This window comes from Orcinus orca, chromosome 8, assembly GCF_937001465.1.
Source record: "Orcinus orca chromosome 8, mOrcOrc1.1, whole genome shotgun sequence".
NCBI lineage: Eukaryota > Metazoa > Chordata > Mammalia > Artiodactyla > Delphinidae > Orcinus > Orcinus orca.
The window spans coordinates 96,510,911-96,516,798 of NC_064566.1; positions in this window are offsets into that span (position 1 = coordinate 96,510,911).

Genomic DNA, 5,888 nt, shown 5'->3' on the forward strand with positions numbered 1-5,888 from the left:
TCCAAGCCTTGGGCGCAGCCCACGGGACGGCAGCGGGGAATGTGACAGCTTCCCTGGGGCCAGGATGACAGCCCAGCATGAAGGCTCAGGCTCAGGCTCAGTGGAGAAGGAGGATATAGAAGCTTATTAGTTTAAGCAGGATGAAATGTGTAAATTAATTACCCCGGCCACTCATGCATGTAGCGGCCGGCCCCGCGTGCTGGGAGGAGACGCACTAGCCTCCATCCTTCCCGTGCGCGGTCGCCTCTCCTGCCAGATGCAGCCAGAGGACCCGTGGCTGCATGCCCAGGCAGGGAAGGAGGGGCCCAGACTCGTCTCGTCCCCAGAAACCAGAGTGGGTGGTCTTAAGGGATGGGCAGGCCCTCCCCTGGAATGGTGAGGTTGGATTCTGCCACCAGCAGCAGCAAAAGCAGGGTCAGAAAGCGAAGCCCGACACCCACTCACTGAACATTTATTTCTCGAGGGATAAGGTGCCAGGAACTGTGGCAACGCTTTACTTCCTTCCTTTCATTGAATTCTCACAAAACACACAGGTGGTTGTGATTACTAGCCCCATTTCGCAGATGAGAAAACTAAGGGCCAGGCTCTTGAGATGCCACAGATCCCAGGAATGAGCGAAGGAGCTCCCACCAGTCCTGCTGCCACACGAATCCTCGTTCCCGCCCCTCTGCTCTCACCTGGATCTGCGCCAGGTCATCTAGTCCAGATCCTACTCTAGGCAGGTCCCCACCAAAGACCCACAACCTCACCTCTCGAGGAATAATCGTGAGTCCCACACCTTCCACTGCCAGATCGGCCTTCAGCAAGTTGCCAATCAATCATGGGTTTTGCAGCCCACGGAGCGTCTTAACATGAGGATGCAACCAACCTCAGAGAAATCGTTTGCTCCCCAAGGCCAACCGCAAGGCCAGTGGGGAAACAAATTATCAGTCTGCTTGGGATTAATTTGCTAAGAAGCATGAGCTAGCCGAAGACCTCCCCCTCCCTCACCTGGCTACGTGTCCTCCCTGGAGAGCCTCAGGGACCCAGGGCATCTTTCTCATCCCCTGGGGAGGGCGTCCTGGCTCACTCACCCACATCCTCTTGCAAGAGGGTCTAGTGGCTCCCAGGGTCCTGGCCCCAGCGCCTCCTCCTTCCCTTGCCTCTCTCAGCTTCAGCCTAGGCAAGGTGACGAATTAGGAGCCAGGCGTTAGCACATCCATCCAGCAATTAGCGTTTATCTCTCTTGATCGTGTGCCTGGACAACAGTTCATTTTCAAACTTAATAGTCAACACTCAGAAAGGTAAATCTGCCTGGGTCACTCCTGGGAGGTGATGTGAGGGTTTGGTGGGAAGACGAGGACAGGGTAGGAACTCAGCCCACATATTTGCCTCCAAGCTGCCACCCCTCCCCAGAGTTATTCCTGAGGCCTCTGCCCTCCCCATAGAGCTGGTCAGGAGGAATGTACAAGATCCCCCCCATTCCATGTGAGCAGCAAGTCTGAGGATGACAGACATCAGTGGGCTCTGCAGTTTGCAGCCCCTCAGTTTTTTCTCACTTTGGATTTCAAGGGCTCTGACTTTCCATCTCGCACTTCACTTGGGGGTCTGCCTTGTACAGAGTCCCGCCTTCGGGGGCTGCAGAAGTGACCCTGACCAGCCCACCCAGCCCCCTTCCTCAGGCCCACAAAGACAGCGCAAGGGCAGCAGCGCCCACGTGGAGGGGACCCTCCCCATACACCACACTGCAACCTTCATGCCAGGCTGGACGGGGTTTGATGGGGTGAACAGGAAGCCCCTCCTTCCTGCTCAGCTGTCGTGATGCATTCCACAGCCTAGGACCTCAGGGTCTATTTAGCTAACGCAGAAAGAGGGAAGAAAGGGGCTCCCTTTGAGGGGCTGTTCCTGACTGCAGGGCTAGGGGAGGGAGGCTTAGTGCCCATTAACTTGTGGTGAAATGCTGCTACCTGCTGGCCATATCTCAGAACTGCAGGGAGCCCTGGGGCTGGTCAGGAGACCAGAAACTGCCCAGCAGCCTGCCAGTAGCCCCTGTCCAATTGCAGAAGGTTGAAAGGACCAGAAACCTGAGCTTGCTCTCAGGTTTGCATGTTGACTTCACAACAGTCATATTATCGTGTATCAATTATTGGGCGCTTGCTGTGCCAGGTGCTTTTCACACATTCCCAACAATCCTGTACGATGCCTTTACGGAATTTACCCTCCTAGAGGCCAGGGAGCTCACCGAGGTCACACAGCTGCTGAGTGGTACAGTCGGGACTCGCTCAGGCAGTCTGGCTCCGGACTCTGTACTCCAAACTCCGAAGCCCACGTTTCGGTTCCCCACCCGATGGAATGTCCCAGATAGCCCCTCCCTGGACCTCTCCCCGACTCCCCTTTTTTTTTTCTTTCATCTCCCAGCTGCCACCCCTCCCCCCAGATAGCTGTTTCTCTGCCTCCAAGTCCTGTCCACATGCCCACTTTCCTCTAGGAGAACAAGACAGAGTAATCCCTGATATCACAGAGTCCATATTCCAGTGGGTCCTGAAGATGCAGGTCCAGAGCAGAGCTCCACGCTTCTGAGGCCCCCGCCTCCCCGCTCCTGACCAGGAAAGGCATCTCTTCAGGGAAGGCCCAAGCCCCATACTGTCGGGGTCTAAAGGTGAGGGGGGGCAGCCGGGTGGGTAAGGGGAGGCGTGGGGAGTCAGGAGTCCAACCCACCTGGCTCTCGACCAGGTCCCGATCAGAGCTCTAACCTGGTACCAAGCTCCATTCTTCAGTCCCTTCGATCCAACCACTCACGCTATGATCTTTGCTGCACAGAGCTGGGAAAGGACCGCAGGAACGATCCAGTGAAAACACCTCAGTTTTTAGATGGGGAAGGTCGGGACCAGAGAGGGCAAGCAGATCACACAGCAAAGTGATGGAGTCAGGAAAAGAAATCCCAACTACTTGGCCCAGCTCCCTGCTGAGCCCCAGCTCTGCCGCGCTGCCTCCTCCAGCCCAGACCCCACAGGTCCTCGCCCCTGTGCTGGCAGGCTACCCACAGCACCCCCGGGATCGCCTGAGGCACAGAGCTTGTGAGGACAGGGCACAGGGGAGCATGGATCTGAGAGAAACTAGAATAGAAATGGAGTCTTGCTTCTCTCCTTTCTCTCCTGTTCTGGGGAGGGGCATGTCCCCTCCCATTCCCTGAGCCACGTGGGGCCTGCGATAGTCCCAATGTTTTCATTCACGCTGAGGAGGGAGGCTTTCTAAGAAGTGGGAAGAAAGGAGTCCCTTGATTGCTTTATAATCACAGCTCTGGCGGTAATGGAAATGGTGGGGATGGATGTGGGAGCACCGTGCTTGGGGGACGTCCTCACCCAGGTCCCAGCAGAGGGCCCAGGGCCTCCAGGCTGCAGGTGGCCGCTCCTGGGGAGGCCCAGGCCTCAGACAGGCAGGGGCCCAGCCGCCCCCATGGCTCTCAGCCCAGAGAATTCAGCAGGACTGGGATGCATTTCCCCTCCTCGAGCTGGCGGGCTTGGGGAAGGGCCCAAAATGTGGGCACACAGGCCCTTTCTCAGAGCATCTGGGCGCCCCTGGAGCCCGGGGGCGGGGGTGGTGGCCCTCTTTACCATGACAGCCACAGGGACTGCAGGTCCTAAAGAAGGTAGGGGAGGCCACGGGGCACTGGGTGCCACTGAGATGGACCTGCTGGGAGGGGAACACTCCTCAGAGGGCATTGCTCATGGAACCAGCACCCAGGGCTGTGGGGAGCGCAGCCAAGGCCGAGGACACTGCTCCCAGACCTCAAGGGAGGGCAGCAAGGGGGCAGAGCGTCCCACGCGCAGTCAGATCTGCTTCCTGATGACGGCAGAAGGTTCTCCCCTCACCTTCCCTTCACCTTCCCCTCTTTCCTCCCGGTCATCCTTTTATCCATCTCTCCTGATTCCCAGGAGCCCCCTTCTAGGACGTCTGGCTGCTGGCTGGCATCCCAAAGCTGCCCGGCCCAGCAGGGCAGAGAGGGGAAGAGGAGGGTGTTGCCCCTCCACGATGGACCAGCAGTGAGCTCACTGAGGTTCTTTTACTGAGGTGCGTGGGGCTGCTCCCCTGGGATCATTTGGCCCCTGGTGGGGAGCAAAGAAGGACATGAGAATGGAGGGGCCTGGGGGGGGTCCCAGCCATACCGGGGCAGGGGTGTAATTTTCTTGCACCCTCTTTCCTTCCCTCCCAAGTCATGCATCCTTCTGTTTTGCTTGCCTCTTCCAGGGAGCCTTCCCTGACTGCCTCTCCAGGCCTCTCTGGGTTCCCAGGGACTGGAAGGCCTCATCTCCTTTCCCCATGGCCCAAATTCAGGATGGTGCTGCCCTCGGGAGCGGGGCTCCCCTGCCAGGTCTCAGCTGTGGGCTCCCCTGCCCAGGAAGCCCTCCCCCTACTAAGAAGGCTGTCAGGTCTGAAGCCTCTGCTTGGCCTCCACCCCAGCCTGTGGGTAGCCACTCCTGGGCCTGGCTCCCCTCTGGGGACTCTGAGGTAGGCTGGCCAGGGGCTCTGAGCTCTCACAGCCCTCGGGGTATTCAGGTGATCCCCCGGACCCCACCTGCACCATCCTCCCTTCTGCTCACTGTTAACAGAGGCCGCTTCAGAAAGGTCCAGTGTCCTGCACTGCCCACTAGGGACCCAGGTGGGTGTGGGGAGGGGTGGGAGGGAGACCCAAAGGAACCACGTCTTCTGGAGGAAAGAGGGGAGATGACCACATACTCATCAGAGGTGGAGAAAGTGTGCTCAGAAGAACTGCAGCCAGCCCCTCCGGTGACCCTCAGGGAGACGCTTGTTCAATACAAAGAAGTGAGTGATCAGTGGTTTATTCAGGAAGGGAAAGCCCAAGCTGAGTGTCTCCCTCCCTCCCTCCCCCCTCCCTCCCTCCCTCCCTCCCTCCCTCCCCCATCCCTCTCCCACCCCTGCCAGCTGCCCCCCCTCCCCGTAGCCCCCACAGGCCCTTGGGAGGGGCACAGCGAGAGGAGGGATGACCCCACATTTGTGCTGCTGGTGTGAGCTCATCTCCAGGCCCTGGGCCCCATGACAACATGTAACATGGAGGGTAGTCAGAGGGAAGAGGGAGACCCTAGTGGGGGCAGTAGATGGGGTGCGGGCAGGGTGTAAGGCACATTGTAAAGATAGCTACCAGCCCAGCCACACTTTCGCCAGCTGCTCACTTCCCATTGTCAGGGAGAATCACAATTATGAAACCAATGAAACACTTCCCTCGGAGCAGCTGGGCTGGTAGCTATTTTCACGGGTGGAGTGTATCACATCAAGGGAATCGCTTATCTCAGCAGGTAGAAGAAAGGAATATTTTGGTGAAGATTATCCTGCCAAGCCAGGAGAGCCCGTCCTCAGGGACCACAGACTTGCGGTGGATGTGGGGAGACCCAAGGCCGGGCAGGGTGATGCCAAGACACTGAGAGCTTTTCCTCTGTGGTGGCCGAGGGCTGCAGGCCCCGCCAGGCTGAGCCTGGGTAGGTAGGACCAGAGCAGGGCACATGGGGCCAGTCTTCTCCTAGGGGGCCAGGCTGCTGGGAAGAAGTGGGCCCGTGTGGGTGGGAGATGGGCAGCTGTCATGGCCAGGCACCTACTGACATCATCACGGGGTAAGGGGCCTTGGAGAGAAATGGCCAACAGGCCTGAAGGCAGCAGGGGCCTGGGCCGGGGAAGCAGGCCGGTACCATGTGGACACCCACTACCGGCCCCAAGGATCCCACCCAAAAGGGGGAATGTGGCGTGTCAGGGGGGAGAAGCCTCATCTCTCACCCGCATGAGGGTTGGCCTCTGAGCACAGGGAAGATGGTGATCCTTAGTCACAGAGCAGGAGGGGGCCTGGATGGGGCCGGCTGATGGGGAGGAGGGGGAGGCCAGGCGGCCCTGAGAGAGCA